The sequence below is a fragment of the Alligator sinensis genome, unplaced genomic scaffold (assembly GCF_000455745.1).
Source record: "Alligator sinensis unplaced genomic scaffold, ASM45574v1 scaffold928_1, whole genome shotgun sequence".
NCBI lineage: Eukaryota > Metazoa > Chordata > Crocodylia > Alligatoridae > Alligator > Alligator sinensis.
In genome coordinates this window covers 1,233,334-1,243,003 of record NW_005842229.1, presented here as the reverse complement: position 1 = coordinate 1,243,003, position 9,670 = coordinate 1,233,334, and the positions used below count along the sequence as shown (strand labels likewise).

Sequence of the window (9,670 nt, the reverse complement as noted above, 5' to 3'; positions counted from 1 at the left end):
TGAAAACTTGAACCACTGAAGGGTTCTGAGTGAGCCATGAACATAGATGAGCTAAAGTTTTGTAAAGGCAGTGCACTGTAAGTCACTGCTTCAAGATCATGACTGATCATGATCTTGCTGTCAAGAAATCTGGCTAAAATTATTTGTTGGAGGTTTTTTTGATTAAACACTTTACAAAAAGTGTCAGCTTTCTTTGATTTACTGTCAAAGTACTAAACACCCGAAAACCTAAATGTTTGAATTCTGAAAGGCAGCTGCACTGCCTTCTGGGAATTGTTTGAGTTCCACATGCTCCCATTTCCTTCTATGCAATGTGTTCCCCAGCCAGACTGCATGTTCCATCATGCACTCAGGCAATTGAGCAAGAGGGAAGACTGCAGCATGGAGGATGTAGTCTGGCCAGCTCACAGGAAATGATGGGCATAACTACAACTCCCAGGAGGCACCAATCTGTACAGCTTAAAAAAGTGCAGGTTTACGCATAACCAACTTTTTCCCTAGTTACTTTTCTCCAGGATTAGGTGCTAGATAAACTTTTGAATTGAGTCTGTGCCATGAACTTTCTTTAGGCGTTGGGGTGTTTAGCTTCTAGAAAGTAATTCAGGCCTATTCCTATTGAATTCCAAATGGGGTTAACTAATGCTATTTGGCTTTCCTTTTAAAACAGGATTAGGAAAAGCCTTGTAGTTTATGATGCAATTAGTATTACGCATTTCCTGTTTGGAAAAGTTATGTAGCGCTGTTAGAGGCTGTGTGTTAGCTTGCTCCTTTCACTCCCAGAGAGGGCAGCATTTTGGGATACTTGAGCGCTGGTCCTGCGATCTGTGGACTGCTGTGCTCACGTGGAGTCCCATTCATGCACAATTGAAGGATTAGGGCCGTAATCTGAAATGAGTTCTTAGATTCAGGATGCTTTGAAATCTAATTACTTTTAGACAGGGTCAGCCCTTGATATTTTGTTTCCTTGATCAGAATATATTTTGCTGCTTTCTAACTCCCTGCTAGCATAACTGGGAGTGGAGCAGCTTAGAGAGCAGCCTTTTTTGGCACTGCCTTTGGTGCAGAGTGGGGGGCCCCACAAAAATAGCTGATGCCGCAGCTGCACTATCTGTACTGTTGCTGCAGCACAGGAGCTGGCGCTGTCCTGTGCGCCACGGCTGCTGTGACTATGAAGCTGCTGTGTTATGCCTCTCCAACTCCCAGTCATACAGCTGACCCTACTCCCTCAATAGAAGCTGCTGTTGATTGCTACTTAGGTCTGGAAATGCCTCCAGTTCTGTTGTCCCTGGCTAATGTCCAGCGTGTCCACAGAAGACGCCCAACCCTGCTTCTAGACTATATCTCTACCTAAATCGGTGAACTAGAGGAACTCTGCTAGAAGTATGTGTAAGCCAGGGTTAGCTATGTTAATGGTACACCATCCATTACCCGGCCTGGCAGATCTCCTCCCAATAGGATACAAATGGGTAACTGTATTCCCCTTACAATTCTGGGGGGCCAAACACCCGTTAAAAAGGGTGCTTTCCCTATTCCCGCTACTGCTCCCCCGGCAGAACAATCAAGAGCTCATTTGCAAATCGGGTAACTAGCAGGACCCCACTGAAAACCAGATGCTGCATGAGAGCTGAGCTTGCCCTGAGCAAATAAATTATAGTAATGATAATAAAAGTGGGGTTGTTTTAAACAGGCATTTCTGGCTGTAGGAAAGAGGGACACTGTTATGAAATCCAGGTGCTCCTCTGTGCCTGAGAAATGTGCTGCCCTCTGTAAACTTTGTTTTTTCTCCTCGTTTGACTTCATTGTAGCCTCTACCCACTGCTCTCTTATTTTCATGCTTCAGGTTTTGCATTGCCGGAGCTCTCTGTGGTAGGCCTCGTCCCTGCCTCAGATGAAAGGACAAATCAGAAGGTACCTATTACACGTCTGTGAGGAGAGAAACAAAGGCGCACAATGCTGACACCCTCCTACTAACTTGGATTTTAATGGTAGGTTTAATTTCCTCATGAAAGCAGAATGAAAGCGAAAAACAAAACGGAAACAACCAGGGTGTGGGTAGCAGTGGTGGCGGGGGAACGACAGCTGTTGTATTCATGGTTAATCAGGTGTGTCTGTCTTTGTGTAGCATCTGTCTGCTACTGTTACAATGCCACATGTGAAAGGGGAGAGGCATTCATGTTCAAAGCTTTCAGGCCTGACCTCCGTCTCCTCAGGATAGGAGAGCGTGTCTATTTAACTTGCCCTATTATTGGAAACTGTAACTCTACTCTATTAGCCCACCCTAAACATCTTTAGCTGACACGTTTCATATTGCCATAAATCTGACCACTAAATGCCTACTTCCTTTCCATCCCCCTTCCTCCACTCCTAAAGTGCCATTTATTATTTTGTATTTTTAGTGCGGGTTTTGCCTGAGTAAAGTCATCCTTAACATGGAAGCAAGGCTTTGGGCTGTGGGTCATAAGCTTGAAAGAGCTGTCCTGCATTTAAGAGGACACTAGATTATGGAGGCTACCCCATCGGTAAAGTCACTGGGACCTCACGTATGGATGTGCTCAGTTTCTGAGAACCTGTTTAGTTTCCCCAACCTGTCAGGCATGTCACCTCTTTATCAAATCCTCCAAGGAAATGTCTGCTTGATAGTACAGTAATAAGAGATGGCTTATGAATAGAAAATGCTATCTCTTCTTATTCACTGCCCTTTGTAATAAATCTCTGTGGTACATGTGTGCTGCATTTCAATACTTCAGGAGCCCATATGCCATAAGAATTTGTATGTTTTTGAAACGGTTTCTTTGCAAAGCAGGAAGCTCACCTCCATCTTCTGGGGGCCATTCACCTCCTGGCATGCAGTGTCTTTGAGATGGCATCCTCATGGTGTTTAACCAAATGAGGGGGAGCTTTGTCCTTGCTGCTGTTCTCTCCCATGGCATGTTTTACTGCCATTTAGCATATATGCAGGTTCATGGATGACCTTGACAGTCTGCTGGCTTGGTGGGGAGCAGATGTGTTGGCAGAAATGATGCATTTGGCTACGGAGAAAGGGGAGGTTCTGGCTCCACTACTTTTGGAACGTTTCCTTTCCAGCTTGTCCCTTAAGCATCATTAATAGAAGTCTAAACATATGGGCAGAGGTAGAAGGATACAACAGTGGCCTCTGTGTGTCTAAGGGGAATTGGACTAAAAGGAAAAAAGGGGCAAGGGAAAGAAAAGACAGCTTAAGCTGATGCTCAAGGTCTTATATGAATCAAAGGGAAATATTTTTATTTGACCCCCTCCCTCCACCGCCCCTGAAAATCAATTTTCATTTTGGTCTTTGGGAGTTTCCACTCTTACATCAGCTGCAGCTTGGCAATGGATAAAGTCATTTTTGTATGTAATCATAAATACATACATTATTTGATTATTGTTTCCCATATATGTATTAAAACCTCTATTCGATAGAAAGTCACCAAAGGGGATTGATTAAACAACTTAGCTAAAAAACGATGCACACAAGTCATATGACTATATAATGCAGAAATCAAATCCATTTTACTGAAAAACACTGAGAAAACAATTGATAGGAAAACCTGGTATGTATAAGGATGAAAGGAGGAAACCTGCAAAATTAGCTGATTGCTTTCTACTTAGAGTGTGAAAATGATCCAGTCGATACCCAGGGACTCCTTCAAATGATCTCAAGATTTGGCTGTTCCTATAAACTTTGCAGTAGAGTCACACTGGCTGGCTATCTTGTTTTGTCATCCCCCTCTCCCCCCCTTATTTAAGAGACTGGGAGATTAGCAGCTCTGGCTACAATGAGGCCTAGAAGGAGGATGGGTGCTTACATAAACTTTTGATATGCAGCTCTGCCTAAGTCCTGACTGGCGACATCTCCAGCTGTTCTACCTATGGGAAGACACTCCCAGCTGTGCCAAATTGCAGAGTACCAATGTTGTGATTTGAACCTGAACTAACTGTCACAAAGAGTATGCTGAACTCCTTTTGTGTGGATCCAAGTTAATGTGAACGTAATTCATAATAGGTGAAGGATGCATATATTACTCAGTCTTACCCTTCACCTTCCCTCTGACCTGTTTATAAAAGGTGGGTACTGACAGAAAATAATGGACCTTCACTTGTGGAGAATATTCATAAAACACTAAAGGATGTAGCAAGGATGCTGTTCTTAGATGCTGATGTAATACAGTAATAATAACTTACTGATTTACAAACTGAGAAGTGTTATGAATTGCCAGTGCTTTGCTCAGGTGCAATCCGTCACAAGTTGAATTCAGGTGGAATTTCTGACTCTTTTCAGAGCACCAGCCAATCAAGACTCTTGTTCCCTTGGTGCGGGCTTTTACAATGTCATTTCCAGAAACACTTCTTTTTGGTAAGACATCCTGGAAAAAACGAGTAAATACAAATAAATGATAATTTTGACATCTCACTGGCAATATTTGGAATTGTTAATGAGAGAAACATTCTGTTCTCTTTATTCCCAGTTTAACAAAATTTTCACTTTAGGGATGCTTTGAAATGAGACCGTAAGCTAAGAAATCAACCAACTATCCTGTAAAATGCGTATGTAACCATAGTTTTAACATGGAAAACCATTATGCTAGTTGTGAAAAGGCTTCTCCCTTTTAATGTCTGCCTGGTGATTGAATATTCCACCCCCTTTCCATTTTCACCCTCTCTCCCTTTCTTTCAGGTTGTAGTGTTTCTTCATATGGCTTTGGTGTGTGATCAAAAACAGGCACCCCCAATTCCATAGTCTTTAGGTAGACAGCTTTAAATTCATGCTTTCTGTAGGAGCTGTTTATAGATAGCTGCCTAATTAAAGCCTACTTGGGTTTACATTACACCTTTAATCCTAAAAAAAAAAAAAAGCCCCAAACCCTGTACACTCTATATGAATTGTAATCATTTCACCCAATTCTGAAATGCAGCTGCTTTGAAGGTAGCGCATAGTAGCTGCTTAACACAACAAGCTGTTAATGCCTAATAACCTTATGTGACAGTTTAGGAGAGGAAGTGAAGAAGTTTTTGAAACTGCAAGGGAGGTATACATTAAGAATATAATTATTCCAATCAGAGAGCTGACAGCTTTTTAGAGAGGAGAGACTGTTTTGCTGACAGGATGCTCAAGGGGAGGGGGCAGAGGAAGCAAGGACATGTTGACTATACAGGACACATTCTTTATATGCCAAAGAATTTTCTATTATGTTAACCTGAATTAAAAGTACCTTAGGGTTTCTGTTGATTTACCAATTCAGATGCGGTAGGCAGCCCTTTTATGTTGTTCTAGTTTAGGGGTGCCCAACCTTTTTGCCTGATGGGTTGGATTGGCAGTGCCCAGTCTGTCTGCAGGCCAGATCCAGCCAGTGTTCCTGATCTAGCACCCAGGTGGGCATGGCAGGCAGAATCTGCATGTGCATAGGTGGGCAGGGACAGGTTAGTCCTGCAGGGGAAAGGAGCTTGACTTGGCCCTGTGGAGAGGGAAGTGGATGTGCTTGGCTCTGCAGAGAGGGAAGGGCACGAGGCCCAGCCCTGCCAGGGGAGAGGTGCATGGCCTGGGCCAACCTGGCCCCATGGAGAAGAAGAGGGCATGGCCGGACCCCAACCTGGCACTGTGGAAAGGGAAGGAGGAGAGGTACATCCCTGATCTAGAAGTGTGTGTGTTGGGGGGGTGGGGGGTGGGGGTCTGGCAGGGGAAGGGGACATAGCTTGGCTCCAACTGGCCACAAAGGTATTTGGGTTTGGGAATTTGGTAGGTGGGAGGGTGGCTGTATTAATGGACATCACTTCCCTGCCACCAAATTTCCAGACCTGTGGGGCCCTCAATGGGCCAGGTGCAATGGCTCTTCAAGCCTCACTTGGCGTGCAGAGTGGAGGTTGAGCACCCTTGTTCTAACCATATTTTCTCTGTTTTCAACTAGTCTTGATTTTACTGAAACCGTTAAATTTTAAATTAGTTTTGAGGCAAGATCACTGTGGTACTCTCTGGGAGGGGAGACCTCTTCTGGAAGGAAGCTGGGGAGAAAAAGGAACATGCTTGTCCCTCTGGTTGAAGCAGTCTAGTATGTCGTACTACCAGTGCATCACTGACTGCGATCAGTATGAGATCAGGGAAAAGTAGCTGACCAGGAGAAGTGGTGAAAATAGAAGCTGGAGACAGCAGTAATAAGTACAACCCATTTTTAATATCAGCTTTCTTGGAATGTCTGTTGTAAGGACCACATGGCAGAGAGAGAGAGAGAATGTACTTGCAACTTGGTACGAGATAGCCGAGTTGTACAGCTGGGTTCAAATTCTGGGATTGGGTAGAAGGGAGTTTTAGCTTGGGAGTTCCCTTGTTCATATGGAGCAAAGAAGCAGATCTTACAACTTGGGCGGATTAGTTACAAACAAAGAACCAACCTAAAGGAGGTTTGTTCTGTATCTGGGATCATGCCACAGTCATTTAATACTAGAAAATCAGCTCTGTGGTCACGCAGGGGTATTTTTTAGGTCTCTTGATCACAACAGCTGTGCTGGGAATGGTTGACGGCCATTAAACTCGAGGTTTATTTCTTTTTTTTATAAGAATTTTGTTGGTTGCAAAAAAATAAGTTATGAGCTGAGTGCCCTTTACTTGCTACTCCCAAAGGGGAAAACTGAGGGACATTTGGTGATAGCCAACTGCTGATGGAGTGATTTGCTTTTAGCATTATGGAAAAAAAATGTGAGAGAAGAATATGAGCTATTATTATAAAATTATCCTATTTTTGACACTGTGGGCCTCTTCAGGAATCAGTCTGTGGGTAAAAATACTGCCTTTCGTTCCAGGAGCTGCTGGATATAAATATATGCTCTCTCTCTTTCCTTTCCCCAATTGTAGCTTTTTCCCTCCTTGCCAGCCAAGTGGAATGTATTTAACCTCCTCTTAAGCGGTGTCTACCCTAGACTTTTTTTTGGGCAATCTCCAACCATGCAACTCCGTTGGTGGCAGGAATGTCTAGAGGTCACCTGCATTTTTTACCATTCTGTTGTCTAGACTTGATTTAATACTTAAAATTTCAAGGCCTGTTTGAGCCCTGTCCACATCAGGGTTCCCAGCAATTGCTGATGGAGCTATATTGCTGGTGGTATAATAGTGGACAATTTCTCATTAGGTGCCAATAATATCCATTATTAGTTATCTCATAGGAAGAGTTTTCTACAGCAGGTTTTTTTTAGGAAACAGGAAAGGACTAAGCCATTGGAGAGGAACTTGGGGGGTTGGGAATATGATTTTTTTTTGCTCATTGCCTGTATTTATGTTCATGGCTTAAGCCCACAGCTGTGGCACCATGCTGCTGTTGTGCTCAGAAATATGGCTAATCGTATGTTCAGAAAAATGAAAATAAATTCAGTTAATGTATTCAAATCCATCTTTCCCCTTTGTTTTGCTGGTGGGGATCAGAAATACCAAAATACCACAAGGGAGGCTGCTCTCATGTTACTTCTCGCCAAGTTGGAAATGGGAGGGCTGGAAATTTCATGAGAAAGAGTTTCTCTGGAGAATTGCAGTCCAGTTGTGCAGATGTGTGTGGCTCTCAGACAGCCTGAATCTTTTGGATAGCAACCTGATCCTTCAAATGCTGAAGTGAACCCCAAATCTGAACCTGTTGAAGATGGTCCATCATTTTCCTCTGTGGTCTCCTTAGTACTGAATATTAATCCTATAAACTCTTCTGTATACTTTGAATTCAGTTCAGCTCCCAACAGAAGCAATTACAAAAATAACTTTGACTTCAATGGGAGCAGGACTGGATCCTTGTTGCCCTCAGATTTGGTTGGTATGGTATTACAGGATTGCTTATAGGCCCTGTTTCCTATACCTTAGTCTGGTATGATGATGCCACATCACATCTTTCATACATTCATGATACAGTCAAAGGCAAGAGAGTAGCTGTTTACTTCTGTCTAAGATGTTGCAAATCATGGGCTTGAATTTTCCTTCCCATTTCTGGAATCAAAGCTAATGACTGATAGCTGGCAGTAGTTGGCAGAAAAATTAACTGGTACCATAAAGCTTCTGGTGGTGTCAAACGTTTTTGACACCAGCCTCATTGCATTGTGCTGTCAAGTGAATGAACAAATATTGTGTTTGGGTTAAAAGGCTTGTAGGCAAGATGCTCAGCTTCAGGAACAGCTTAGGCAAAATGAATATACTGAAATGTCCCCAGCTGTGGGTTCAACTGAATCCTAGTAAAATGCATCCTGACATCCTCAAAGGCTTCCTCTCTTTCATCTGTCTCCTCAGTGGACACTTAACTCATCTGAATCATTTGAGTAAGGTGGACTGGGGTTGGACCCACAGTTGACCCCTGATTTACCAGGGAGTTTTGCACCCTGCCATGTATCACCTCTGTTTTAATTTCTTACCTGATACAAGCCTTGGCTCTATAGACAGCTCCTATTCAGGGAAACACTTAAACTTAAGTTTCATGGAAGACCAGTGGTAGGTGCTATTCCGAATAGGAATGAATTTGAGCATATGCTTAATTGGGGAGTGGTTTAAAAGTTGGAAAGAATAAAGACTGGGGAATTTTCATTTTTTCCCCTTCCAAATGTTATAACTTTGTATAAGGCCAGGAAGATATGTACCTTATAGACTAAATCAGATATATAACATAAGCTTTTGTGAGCATGAGCTCACTTAATTGGATATATTATGCATCTCACATATAGGTGAGATCTGTGTCTCACACATGTATCCTATGTATAATAAATTGGTATTTCACAAATACATATCTAACCTTTCTATTGGGTACTGGTTGGCAGCAAGAAAGGCCGGATTCACATTTCAGGGTACCCCATAAATTATACCAATGGTTTGAGGCCCTACCCAGAAATCTGGGAATACTAAATTTGCTGAGGTGCCCTGCATAAAACCCCTCCTCACAAGCAGTATAAACACAAAAACCCAAATGTATTACAAAGATTAAAAACAAAACAAAAGAAAATGCTAAATATAATTTCAAAACACTGTTAACTACAAAGCAAATCTATAGTGGCACCCTCTTAGGGGAGGCTTCACCCATACCAAGGCAGTCTGGGACATGGGGCTTCCCAACAGGTAGTTCCGGGAGCCTGCATCCCTATACCTGCTCTTCAGCAATGGGCTGGAGAGTGGGGCCCACACCAGAGTCCTATAAGCCACTCCTTCGGTTCACTGTGCCACAGGGAGTTGCTTGAGAGCATTGTAAGGGGCTCCGTTGCTCCTGAGCTTCCCCTTTCGCTATCTGCAAATTCCTTCTCCCTTGATGGAGAATTCACTCTCCAGCAGCCTCTAGCAGCTTCTTTTCTTCTTCAAGCCAGCCTAGCTCACCTTGGCTAGGGACAGACATTCTAAAAACCTGAGCCTGAATGGATTAGATCAGGGATGGGCAAAATACATCCTGCAGGCTGGATCCAGCCCATGAGGCCATTCTATCCAGCCCGCGGGGCCCCTAAAAAAATTTAGAAAGTTAATATTTATCTGCTTTTGGTTCTTGACAAAAATGACAGGAACCAAGGGCAGTAGGACCCAGGGGAAGCCCAGTGGGCTCCCACAACAGCAGAGCCTGCCTGGCCCTGCCCCTGCCTTCTGGCCTGGGACCATGTGGCTGGCCCCGCGGGGGGAGCTCAGGTAAGCGTGGGGGGGCGGGGGGGGGGGGGG

The 9,670-nt window shown here is 43.6% G+C and overlaps 1 long non-coding RNA gene across 2 annotated transcripts in view; it reads left to right on the top strand.

Annotated features, from left to right (window-relative positions):
* LOC102372567 overlaps positions 1-9,670 on the top strand; it is an 83,873-nt gene that overhangs the window by 23,131 nt on the left and 51,072 nt on the right. For both annotated transcript variants that reach the window (XR_324271.1, XR_324270.1), the window contains exon 3: positions 1,841-1,985. This is a non-coding gene — a long non-coding RNA (uncharacterized LOC102372567). The remainder of the gene's footprint in view (positions 1-1,840; positions 1,986-9,670) is intronic.